The following is a 14122-nucleotide window of genomic DNA, read 5'->3' as shown; positions in this document are numbered from 1 at the left end:
TGTTAATCGTGTAATGATGACGATAATAACGTTTCTACCTAGTTAGTCAGCTCTTTGCAAATTAAATTCAGTTTTTTTTTTCTTTTTTTTACATTCAGCTATCCAGTTATGTACGCATGAGCAAGTAGTGTTTGGCAGTGTTATTACATTTTCGTTATTTTCTATTCGGTATTAATTAGTTCTAATTAGTTTTCCAGATTAGATTTTTCATGTTTCAGAAAAGTCTAGTTTTGGTTTAGATTTTAGATAACTAAAAGTTTTTTTAATATCTTATTTTAGCTTTTAGTTTAGTTTTAGATAATCATAATAACCCTGATGTTTAGCCTGTTCAAGAGTAATCTACAACTCCAACAGAATGCATCTGGTTATTTGGTTCAAGGCAGTCCAGATTACTCCATTCAGAAGCTAAAGAACTGGCTGCAGTGAGGCCGAGTGGTTAACCAGACCACACAGTTTATAAAAGGTGGATTTGCAGTTATGTGACAAACAGTTTTCACATGATTCTATGTGGTTGGGTGAAAATTTTGTACAGCCCAGGATTCAGTAGCTTGCAGAACCACTTTTACCAGCAACAACTTGAAATAATTGTTTTCTGTATGACTTTATGAGTCTGTCACATCACTGTTCACTGAGGTTTGTAGGGATTTGTTTATGAACACCTATGTTATGGTTTCGCCACAGGTGTTGCGATGGACTGTGATTGATGCAACATCTTTTTGTTCTTCTTCTTTTCTGTTTCAGCTGTTCTGTTGTAAATTTGTCCGGTTGCATAAACTCAGTCCACCTTCAGCTGTTGGACGGATGGTCTCACATTTGACTCTGTATACAGAAGAGTTCATGGCTGAGTGAATGACTGTAAGGTGCTCAGGTCCTGTGGCTGTAAAACAAGCTCAAATCCTCAAGCGTGATCCCCATACTTAACCGTAGCTATGAGGTATTTGTGTTGAAACACACAAAAAATGAGACCTCTTACAGATGAAATGAGAGAAACTGCAGTTTTTGGTATTTCTGTTTAAACCATAACTTTGGCAAGAAAACATTAAACTTCTTCACTTTGTCTTTTAGCTTGTGTAACTACTAAAGGAATATTCAAAATCATTAAATTTTTCTTTGTAACTGTTGCTTGCTCAGCCCATGTAAGCATTTTGTGACATTTTACAATGTTAAAGGGTCTTAGGGCTTAAAGTAAGAGTCATTATCCTTGTCATGAAATGATGCATGAATTCATACCTGTTTAAATGTTACCACATAGACACAAGCCAGTTAGCAAACCACTAACTAATGGGCGTTATGTGGTCTTTTAGAGCTTACTCATTTTGATTTCCTGACATCAATACAGTTAAATTATTCATCAGGGCATAATCATTACCACAGACAGACAGACACTGCGTACCTTCAGGGTCATGAGACACTAACCAACTACCTAAATACTCACTCATGGACAAATTTAGTGTATTTGTCCGAGTCAGGCAGAGAAAATAACACATTCACATCCTTCTTCTGGCCAATGATTAGTGCTATTCACCCACAGAATGCATTATTAGGTACAGGAAGCTCTCAATAAAGTTTTATAATTAGACACTTTTTGGGGGAAAGTAAACAGCTTTCCTATATTAGTAAAGTTAAGCATTTGTTTATTTAAACTGTAAAAGTATTCGCTGAAAAAAACTCCCCAAAGACTGTCTCTGCTTTCATAAATGGAGTTTTTACTTGGTCAGTATGTAAAGTAAAATGATGGTAGTGTTGTGGCCTTTTGTTGTTGTTGCTCATATTCTCCTTGCTCAAGGTCGGTGTTACACAATTTCCAATGTTACATGAAATCCCGTATGAGGTACAGAAAACCTGGTGACAAAATTTCGCAATGAGAAATTTGCTGAGCAAAAGTCTTGAGTCACTCCACTCTTCTCTATATTTTGCTACCGAGGAGCCAGACTTTTGTCTTATTTTTAAAGTGGTCTTGAGCAATATTCCTCCAGCCTTTCTAATGATTTTTCAAAGATTATCTTTAAATCTTTTCTGCTTTTTTCTTGTTGAACCACTTAACACAGACCTATGAATCATTCAAGCATAAAAAAGACACCTTATTCAAGGGATGACCCATTGTTGTGTCTACACAGAAGAAACAACTTCACCAAGAGATACTCTGAAGTTGTATCTTTAGGCACTTTACTAGCACCGTGACATGAAAGCAGACAACTTGCTTCCATTTAATCCATTTAAAATTGCAAAGACAACACAACGATTTGATTGTCCCGGGAAGCCTGGAAAACTGTACCTGAGGACTACTTAGGAAATTACAAGAAAGCTTTTCTAAGATAGTTCAGGTTGTGTTGAAGAATAAAGGTAGTCACATCAAATACTGAATTTCAAGCTCTTTAGAACTGTATGGGATTTATTTTTGCCTTATATACTGTGCATGGATGTTTGCAGAAGTTTCAGTAACTGGTTGCACCTAGTTCACATTTTCTTAGCAAAATATAAAGAAATGAAGGGTGACAAAATTTTTTTTTTTTTTACAGTACTGTAATTTGAGTAGTAATTTGTAGAGGGGAAACATACGAGGTTGAAGGACTGTAGCTTGAGGTGTAAGCACTTTTAGTATTTTGTGTTAATCCTGTAGCACAGACAGTTTGATTGCGTTTTCGCTCAAGTGTGCAGTAGTGATGCGCGAATCATGAACGAATCGTTCAATACTCGAGAATCACTTTACTGACTCGTGAATCATGATTCACAAGCCCAACTGACTCACTGACTCATCCCTGTTGCTGTTAGCAAACTAATTTCATTAGTAGAAATATATCTAGCTTATAATTAAAATTGTGTGGAAAAAAACAACAGCCAGTTTCTTAACAAAAACATTTCTGCTCTGAACTAGAAGAAAAAACCCTGAGTAGAAAGCTGACATCAAGACAATAGCTCCTCAGTTCACAGTAGCATCGCTCTGCTAACATGCTAACAGCACATTTGAGTTACTCACCCCCTCCCGTCCTGTGCTGAATCGTAGCGTATGCGAATCACTCAGGACTCACTCACCCCCTCCCTCCTGTGCTGAATCATAGCATGAACGAATCACTCAGGACTCACTCACCCCCTCCCTTCCTGTGCTGAATCGTAGCATAAACGAATCACTCACTCACTCACCCCCTCCCTCCTGGCTCACAGCTTCTTCTTCTTCTTGGTTGGCAACCAATGTTAAGGAGTATTACCGCCCCTGGCACACAGCTCAGTGGACATTTAGATGAGAAAATATATATTTGACACATTTTAGGAAAGTAGGTCTCTATTGTAGCAGCTGTAGTGACATTCGATATGTATTCATGTACAGAGTGTTATTATATTTCCTTTGTTGTTTTGGAAAAACCTTAAAAAAATTATTTATACTTTCATATTTCTCTTTTTTGTAAAGAACATTCAATGTTCTTGTTTTTGCACCTACTATTTTTCACTGTCTGTTGTTAACTCGAGCAAGCATAAGTAGTCATTATTAAATACAATGATGCCACTTTGGAAGCCCCGAGTGGTGGGAAAGGGGCAAGACATCCTCAGAGATGTATCACGCCCTGTTCATGTTGCATCTATGTTATCACCATCAGGACAGAAGTACAAGATCGTAAGCACTTTCACAAATGTCTTGCACATGGTTGGTTTTTTTTTATGCCTTGTAGTTTAACTCTGTTGAACACATCCAGGTGAGATATGATATTGATGTCAATTGCAAATAGTTGTAGTCCAGTGCTTTCTGCGGGACAACAAGCAATACAATAATATAATATTATTCTAGGTTTTTTTCTGCGTTTTCCCAAGACCCCAATTTTTATTCCTGAAAAATGTATAGTGTAGCCTTTGCACAATTTTGTCTTAAAGCATGTTGAATGTAGAAACAACAGTTTAGAGTATTGATTCTGACAACTGCTTTATGGTATTTTTTGATGATCGAACTTTATTTAAAATGAATAAAATCAATATTTGATTGAAAATTCTACTACCAATATCCAGCAGTAATGCATCTATGACAAATTATGACATGTAGAATCTCGTGTTTTAACTTTGCTTATTTCTAAGGTTGTTTTTTCATCTTTGCTAACTTTTTAAAATAAAATAGATGTAATAGTCCATGTCAGTCTGGGTTGTAAGATGTGAATAGAAATGCCATTACAAATCCTTTAGTTGGCTGATAACAGGGTACAAATCTGGGTCATAGATAACGATCAGTAGGGATCTGTTATTGTTTATTTTTATAACATAAATAAAAAGGTTTCCTGGGAAACTGTGCTTTATTGTTAAAGATAGAACTGTCGTTTTGAAAATAAGTGGTAAGGAGTTGCTCTGTCCATCTATTAAACATTAAACACCAGAATGCCAGACCAACCTTTACAGCAAATGGGAGTGTGCTTTTCTAATGATGTTGTGACTAAAAAAACATAATGATTCACAGATAATTAGTTTCGTTCAGTCATCACGCTGGGAGGCATTTTAGCAACACAGTCAAGATCCCGCTCACCAAACATGACAATGGAAAATCACAAACATTCCATAAGAGAATGTCATTGTTTACATTATGGAGGGAAAACTGTGGGAAACTGGAAGAAAGGGCTCTGCTGTCTGGATTTTATTCATGTGTTTGGGACCAGGGTGCTCATTCTTCCCACCTTACCTCTCAAACACAAATTCTTGTGACTAACACTCACTGGCCTGGCTGTAGGTTCAGCTAACACGTTAAACAGGTGCAGGGCTAAATGGAGCAACTCCAACCTGAGGCCCTATGTTAGGTATACTGTGGTAGTACCTGCTTGCTTAGAACTGCCTTATTTCTTCATGGCATAGACCAGGGGTGGGCAATCTCAGTCCATGAGGGCCGGTGTCCCTGCAGGTTTTAGATGTGTCCTCGAACCAACACAGCTGATTTAAATGGCTAAATTAGCTCCTCAACATGTCCTGAAGTTCTCCAGAGGCCTGGTAACGAACTAATCATGTGATTCAGGTGTGTTGACTCAAGGTGAGATCTAAAACCTGCAGGGGTGGGCCCTCGTGGACTGAGATTGCCCACCCCTGGCATAGACTCAACAAGGTACTGGACCATTCCTCAGAGGTTTTAGCATCAACACAATTGCTGCAATTTTGTCAGCTGTACATCCAAATCTGTTCCACCACATCCCAAAGGTGCTCTTTTGTGACTGTGGAGACCATTTAAGTCCAGTGAACTCACTGTCATGTTTCAGGAAACCGCTTTGAGATGAATTGAGCTTTCATGTTTCTTGCATCAAATTGTGACCCTACCATCCAAACATTACAGGAGAAATCAAGACTCATAAAACCAGGCATTGTTTTTCCTTTTTTCTTGTCCAGTTTTGGTGACATGTGAACTGGACCCTAGGTTTCGTGTACTCAGCGACAGAAGTGACACCTGGTGTGGTCTCCTGCTACTGTTAAGATGCTTTTCTGCATACCTTAGCTAGAGGTTGTGTCTCCACTGCAGATCACCTTCAAGCCATCGGATGCACTCAACCGCTGTTGAAAAGGACCAGTGTGGCCATCCAGTCTTCTCCAGATTATCGGTTTACTCAGTGTGGTATATATGGCAGTCCAGCTAAATTTTTTTACTGTGCATTAACAAATCTTCTCCTTGTTTCCAGTTTTTACCCAGCCCACCTTGGATTTAGTCTCATGTGCACCCACCCACCTCAGACGCCACTAATCTCCTGTCACCTTGGCTCACCATTCACCTGTGGTTCACCTGCTGTTTTCTGGAACTGCCCCTCGTTCGCCTGCTTGCGCACCCACTGTCAGGGTCCTCTTAAATCAAGGTTTCTTCCACTACCTCCTCCCCTGCCGGTGTATCAATAATTGATAATAAGCTAAATTGCTGGTGATCAAGTTGCACTGTGGGCAAAGTAGTAAGGCTTCACAAAGAAAGATAATACTTGGACTACAACAGATGATATATCACATTCTGCTCTGATCTGTTCTGATCCTTTTTGCTTAAGTCCTCTGAAATTTTGGACATTGTTTAATTGCTTTAGCACCTTTTAATACGCCAAAAAAACAAAGCAAGTGATATGTGAGCCAGCTGAAGCTTCCAGGTTCTATTGTGCACATGGGTTTAAGTCATAGTTTAGGCCATGATTATAATTTATGAATCCATGAACCTGCTCGGGTCCAAGTTACATACATTTTGTCATCAGATCACGAGTGCAAGAGTTTGACATTCGGTTACCTGCTTGTCCACAGACTCTTACAAAATGCTCCCCAGGCGGTGAACCTGAAGCAGACTTCAAATGAGTATAGCAGGACTCTTTCCTCGACCATAGTGACTCCAGATGTCATGTTACAGCAGGGTATAATTAGCACTTTGCTGGGACATGGTTAATGTGAACTTAATGTAGCACAGGTGAACTTCTGAACTTCTATTAGATGAAATACTAATCAAGACTTTCAGGTAAGGACCACCTAGGATTGGGGGCCAAATGATCATACTGCTCATGATGTAAGGTGAAAACTTTTTCAATCCTTTGAACATTTTTTGTTAAAAAGACAATATTCTTGGGATTGGGTGTGAAGGATAGCCTGTCATTATCTGTCAAACTGTGGATTCAAAAGGAATTGTTTGTACAAAATTCAAATAGTACAGAGAAGTTCTTGTATATACATATCTGTAAGAAACAGTCATGTCCTCCTGTGTAGCTATGCATTTGATCACCAAATTATAATTTCATCTATCGTAGGCACCACAATGACTAGAGCTGGCTGTCAGTTCAGATTAAGGAATGATTTAAGGGAAATATTAAACATGTCAGTGTCAGCACCACCCTTCTGTTTGGACCAATAAGCTGGATGTTTGATCAGCACTCACATGTTTGGATGTGTTGTTTTAGAAGACTGCAAAACAGAAGGTCTTGAATCTAACTAGAACTTGGAGGATGAAAAAACTATGCAGTCGGGACTTGTTGATAAAATTAAAAAACGAGGGAAGCGTGTATGAAATATGTCTTAATGGAATGTTCTCATTAAGTGTCATTAGTGGTTTGATTGTTTTTGAACCTGATGCTCTTCTGATCTGTCAGTCTATGTGTGTTTAATACTTTATAACACCTTAAAAGATCAACCAAGACATAAAATGTAATGCCTGAGAGGAGCTGTTAAACACAGCAGTGGATGTCTGGTCAGAAGAATAATAACGGATATTTCCTGAAAGAGATTCTAAAGATAAAGACTCAGCTTTCCAAAACTAATGCTCATTCCAGATAAAAATAAATCTTGCTGACTCATTCAAGCAGGTTTCCATGACAATCCAAACCTTCTCCTGATTATTTAACTGCTCAGTCCATGAAACATTCAGTATCTTAAAAAGAAAATAAGAAATCCCCATTAAAAATGTAACCGGATGTTGTTGTTGTTGTTTTTTCAAATAAATGCATATATATATTTATGAGGTGTAAATTATTTGACTGCACTATGATGAAACACATTAGAGATAATGCTGAGACTTCTATCAGAAATGCAATTTATTTAAAAAAAAAAAAACCCTGAAAATTCACAGATCAGGATCATATCTACGGCTTTAAAAAAATCTTGAGCCTTAGAAGGGCAGTTCAGCTCGACACACAGAACAATTGTGAGACTTATCTTCTCATCAGGTCCCTGTCCGAGCTGCCATCTTTGGCTGGAAGCCTCTTACATTTGATTCTGAAAATCTTGGAGTTATATTCTGAAAACACAGTTATAAAACAACCACTGGACTTAAATCTTTAAACTGAGACCCTGATATGATTCAGAAATGCTCCCTGGACCTGATTGGCTACTTTAACATTTGTATTTCCTTAGCCATGAAGACGTCTGTACACCATTGGGCATTACTTGAGCTGGCTCCTACAGTTTGAACTGATATGGGTCGAGACCACAGTGGTTCTTTACTGACGTTTGTTTTAGGTGTTTGTGGTGTCCAACAGTCCTCAAGCTTAAGAGCTTAAGCACAGTCATAATCTTTCAGAGTGCGGCTGCACTTCAACATGTTTAGAATGATTACATGATTTTTAAGGAAAGAAGCTTATGATGATGATGATTATTATTATTAGTTATTTTCTACTCAATGCTGGTAATTCATTTTTAACTGTTTATTGCAATCTCTTAAATAGTATTTAAAGCATTGCTTTAATTTAAGTAATCATTTCGGCTTGACAAATTACTCTCTCTGCATGTTTTACATGCCCCTAGTGTAACAGAATGTCCTAATCTTTCGTGTATACTCTAAAACAGGAAATGTTAGGCCTGCTTATAAAGAAAGATATTTAGCAGTTTTCAATCTGTTCCACTCCATCCTTTGTTTTTTCCATTTTACAAAATCTTATGACTGCTGACATCTAGTGGTAATAAAAAAAATTCATGTGCAACTATTATTTGTGACTAGAACTCCAAGAGTTTTGGCTCTGACTTAGATTAGAGTCACCATTTGCACTATAATCGTACTAGAAAACAGACCCAATGTTTGTTTTCCTACCTGATATTCAACTCACCTGATGGTTTTATATGATGTTATCATGAGCTATAACCCATTATTAATTCAAAAACACTTACTCTATTCTAATTTACCCTAAGATACTGTGCAGGACCCTCATGCTCCCAGGCCTCTGGCAGAGGCCCACAGGGACGAGAGGGGAATTAAAATATATTTATATATGTACACACACACACACACACACACACACACACACACACACACACACACACACACACACGTACAATCTACATTCAAAGACAAACAAGTAAGCTCATCTCATACAGATGTCACTGAAATTTGATATTAGAAGAAAAGAATATTAAAAATCACCTTATATATTGCCGAGTATTTGTTAGTGTATAATGGGGTGGGAATGCACGCTTGTGTCTGCGTTCGTCTGTGTCTATATGTCAGCTTGGGTCTTAGACTCCACCTCTCTGGGAACATCTCAGGCTCTCCGAGGTATGGAGACCTATCTCCCCTCACCACACTCCCTGCCAGTGGCTGATGCCCTCAGACGTTGGTGTGTTGGTGGTTCTTGGTGTCTGGGGCTGGGCGCTCATGTATGTACCGACTCACTCCTGGTGGCCGATTGGCGGGGCCTGGCGCCTGTGGCCCAGCTGGGCCCCTTCCGGGGGATGGGGTGCCCTCAGGCCTCTGGGCCTGAGGCCCGGTCCTCTCTGGCACAGCTGGCTGCCGGCAGAGCCCGCGGGCACGTCACTGCAACCCCCTCTGGCCTCTGCTCCGCGGCTGCTGGGTGACCTCTCGTTTGGGGCTCTCCTCAGGTCTTCCCAGGAGGGTGGCACGGTTGCCCCCCTGGTGGTCCTCCTTGGGTCCTCGTATTCTGGGGCCTCTTGATGTCTGGGGCCTGGATCTCCTCCATACCTGCTTCATGCCCTGGGGGACGGGGCTATGGCTCCCCACACTCCCTAGCAGATCGTTACATGGAGAAACCTTTTGAATACAAGCGTGCTGATCCACACAGGTGTGCACACAGGTGTACACACGGGTGTTCACAGACACAAACTACACATTTCTTGACTGCTACCTCAAAGCACATTGTGCGCTGTCGATTTTGCGTACTGCACAATAACATGTAATATTTAGTGTCTACTGTTATCTACTGTTAGCTGGTTTATTGTGATGGTGTTGTATTTATTATGTTGCTCTTTCTTGTTTGTTTTCTCTTCTGTTTTTTCTTATCTCCATACAGGTGATCCAGGTGTTGTGTTTCTTTTTCCTTTTTCTTTTCTTCCCCCCTTTCTCACCATCTCTTCTCCCCTCTATTTTTCTTTCTCTCCCTCTCTTTCTTTCATTCTTTCTCCCTGTCCTATCCCCCAGTCATGTCTGTCCCGTCTGTAACAACCGAAAATAAAATAAATTATAATTTAAAAAAAAAAAAAATCACCTTATAAAAGGACACTTAAATTAAAAATACTACATCAACATCCATATTATTCCCACACTTTCCATATAATAACTCAGTTACATTATTTCTTTTATATTATCAATTGCATTACAGCTTCATGTCCTGCACTTTACTCCCAACATCACGTTATAAGAATATGAGTATGCATTTTTACATTCACGTAACATACTCTCTGTCCAACAGATGCCATTGTTATACATTATGCGGTGCAACATTACAAATGTTTAAACTGAAATTAATGAGCCATGAGTCCATAAATTAGTGTCACTAATGTAAACAGTAGATTTCATGCCCGAGGGAACTCATGAATATCTGCAACAAATTTTATGGGAATACATGAAATTGTTAATATGTGGCAGACCACCAACAAATATTTCACGACTTTCCATTCACTAGTTACGCTGAAAACACATCACCACATGGCTCACTGTAGTATGTGTGACTGATGCCGCAGTTTAAGAGGTGAAGATGTGAAATGGGTGTCATATGCTCAGTGAGGCATCTGCGTTGAAGTGACACATTATTTTTTTAAACTAAAATTTATACAAGTAATCCCATTGAGACTCTAGATGAAACACAAAAACCTCACAGTATCTCATGAAGAAATATTTTATAAGATAAGATAAGATGACCTTTATTAGTCCCACATGTGTACCACTGTTTACTCTGCAGGGAAAGGTGTTTTTTTTTTAATATATATTGTTTTATTGCAATATCCTTCTAGTGTATTGTTGAATTTCTGGGTTCCAATTTGGACAAAATGCAGCACTATAAATGTACCAATAATGAAGCTTATGTATAAGTTCATTGAGGAAGATCAGTAGTCACACATCTCTCTGCTCCACAGTTCTTTAGTGGCTAATCTAAGCTTTACTTCAATTTCACTTTCCCACACAGTCAAGCTCATTGCTGACATCACTGCTCTAGTCCAATCATCTTTCTGCCCTCCTTCTTCAGGCCAATCAACCTCAACTCTGCGTACTCAAAATCTCACTGCTCATCTGTCATTCTCCCTTGTGCAACCCACCTCTCCCCCATCTCCACCTCTTCCTTTTTACTCAGGCTCCGTTCAAGCCTCCATCTTCTTCTCCACCACCAGCGTCTAGACGTCTCCAAGGGGATCCTGCCCTAATCCCTGTCACTGCTGGGACTGTGATGGGGTCTAATCTCCAAAGAGTTCTGTATATCAATAAATCATGCTCAATTCCTTTTAATGATCTCTCCTTATTGAACACCCTTATTCACATTAAGTGAAACGAGCTGAAGTTAAAAAAAAAAGTACTGAAATAAGATAAAACTACATAAATAAATAAAGTATTTGGTCATTTTCCAATGTCCACTCGAATTATTTCTTACATTTGCTTTTGTTAGAGCATATTGTGCAAATCTCTGACAGTTTTTTGTTTCTATTACTTTTTCTGCATAAAATAGCGTGATTTATGCACGTGCATAATTTCCATCCCAACTTGCAAAATACTGCAGTGTTCCTTCAGGTGCCACTATGTGGGAGTTTAGAAGACTCATTCAACTGCTGATTAGTTTGGCATGTTATTTTGGAACATATACATATACAACATGTTGTGTATTTTGATATTCAGCTGCCTGATTCGTACGGTGTTGGCTTTAACCACAGCTGTGACATTTAGAGAATTTCACTAACATTACTTTGAGGTCAAACAGTTCTGTGTTACACACTGTGTGTCCTGTGAGGGGGTGGAACAAACCACCTCTATTAAGTGAATATAGTAGTTAAAAACAAAAATGTTTACATTAACTTAGTTGTTCAGCTGGATAAATGTGTATTTTGCAGGCTTTATAAGCTGAAATTCAGAGGGCACAGAGCATTCTCAGTTTGCATGTTCGACAGTCACTCACATTGTCCAGTTTTAAAACTAATCTTTTTATTTATGTGCTATTTTTTGGGTGGTTTTTTTTTTTTACTGTTTTTATTCATTATGTGTATAGTTTTATGTACAGCCTAGTAGGAGTGATTTTTTAAGTACTTTACAAATAAAGTTGATATTGATATTATTTGAGTTAGAGACCTTCTGGTTGAGTTTAATTTGATATTTCTAGTAATTCTGTCATGTTCCTGGGTTTTGCCCCAGTGCTTTGTGTTGAATATTTTGGCTTCTTCTAAACCCTTCATTTGTCTGTATTCGTTGTTGTGTCGTCCAGCACATTCCTGCTGTGTAACCCTCAGCTTTACGTTTCCTTGTTCTGCTCTGACCAGGCTCTGTGCTTATTTTTGTCCTCTCTGTAAGTTGCCAGTACTTCAAGTTAAAGTGCTTTCACATCCTGTCTCCTCCTGCACTTTGGAAATTGGAAGTTAAAACTACTGAAACCAGATGCCGTGACGCATCAGTGGGCAAAAGTGTCCCAGTTAGGTCAAAAATGAAACCTCCTCCTGTTCAAAGTCCAAAACATTCCTACGGTGGTACGTGACAATACTATAGAAAAAAAAAGAAAATATAAATGATTATATTTTCTTTTTTTTCTTTTCTTTTTTTCAAATGATTTTTTTATGAAAACACTAACAATTTAAGGGGCAATAAAATCAGTTTTCATAGAAAAACACAGATTCGCTGCATAGCTTTGTAAATGGAGTTTAGTCAAAACATATGAACATTTAACATCAAACCAAAGCCAGATTAGAAAAATCCCCAAAGGTATTTTCCACTTCTGCCTTTTTAAATGTCGACAGTTAACCAAATGTTGTAGGTTAAACCTGGGTGTTAATCATTGTCTGGCTCTAGTTTGTCCTGGATAACTGAAATAAACTGATTTACACACAGACAGGTTGTCTTTGTGAGGGTTTTCATTTGCCTTTGCAAATGGGGTCAAACAACTATAGGGCACATCTGCACTCATGGCCACATATTATAGTCAGGACATTCCATGCAAAAGATAACTTGCGCACTACATTTGAGTATATCTTGTGTTAAAAGATTATATGGAGACAAAACATGATAATACTGATACTTCCATTCAGCAAAGTCAGCTTTACACAGAGAATCTTAAAATCATACAAAGTTAAAACTTTGCATGATTTGCTCCTTTTCTAGCATCACCACAGTTTAGTTTTCATGAGTGAAACACAGTTTTATACACCCACCTGTTTTTCAGACACCAAACTGGGCTCATGGTCCTGAAGTTAAAACTGCTGAAACCAGATGCAGTGAAGCTTCAGTTGGCAAAAGTGCTCCAGTTAGGTCGAAAATGAAACCTCCTCCTGTTTTTCCTCTTAAATGAAACTAAAGTTCAAACCGTGGTTTTCTGTTCTTAGTTGTTAGTGCATCTCTTATGAGTGAGTGGGCGAATGCAGCTTTTTGGTGGTTTTGAAGTTAAAATGTACTGTTTTTCTCAAAAATGATGCCTGCAGGTTCATGTTCCTCATGCTTCCCATTCTGGATTTGGTCCTTTTAAGGACTCAAGTATGTCAGAAATAATAAACAGGTTTTTCTGTCCAAAGCTCAATATTCTTACAGGATTTTTTTAGATTCCGATCTTTAAATTTCGCCCATTTAATTCTTATTTGTCAAACTTTGTAATGCAGAATTTAATCGGAGGGAAAGACGTAATCTGTTTCAGTTTATCCATAGCCTCCCTGTTATTGTTCATTTTGCAGCTTATCAGCCTGTGGTTTCCAAACTGTTGCAATGAAGCGTGAGAGAGCAAAGGGTTACTTCCTGTTGTCAGAGCCTGAGACTTTCTATTTTTAATGAAGGCAGTAAATGAACCTAAACCATCTTAATATTCAGGACAAATCAACAGCTCAGTATTTGCTGTGTACTGACACTGAACTGCTCAAATTACATGTCTGAATGATTAGTGTGAGTGATAGGCTGTGGCTCATATTCAAATGGTAAGTTTAAGTCGTTGTAGTTCTTACTTCTTATCCAGATGTTTCTGATTTCTAATGTAAATAATGGTAATTATAAAGGACACACACATATACACACTGCCTGGAGTATTTAGAGCCTGATAATAACAGTGCCGCGCAGGACTCTGCTCCCTCTATTATTACTGCTGCTGCCCAGCAATGATGACAGAGAGGTGGTATAATAAAATACATTTCAAATGCTGTACTTCAGTTTTTTTCTTTTTCCTCTATCTTTACAATTTAAAATATCTATATAAGCTTTACTTTCATATACTTTCTAGAACCTCATACATAAATATATCACTTCAAAATATAA

This window comes from Pelmatolapia mariae, linkage group LG7, assembly GCF_036321145.2.
Source record: "Pelmatolapia mariae isolate MD_Pm_ZW linkage group LG7, Pm_UMD_F_2, whole genome shotgun sequence".
NCBI lineage: Eukaryota > Metazoa > Chordata > Actinopteri > Cichliformes > Cichlidae > Pelmatolapia > Pelmatolapia mariae.
The sequence above is the reverse complement of the archived record's forward strand: the minus strand, read 5'-3'. Positions refer to the sequence as shown.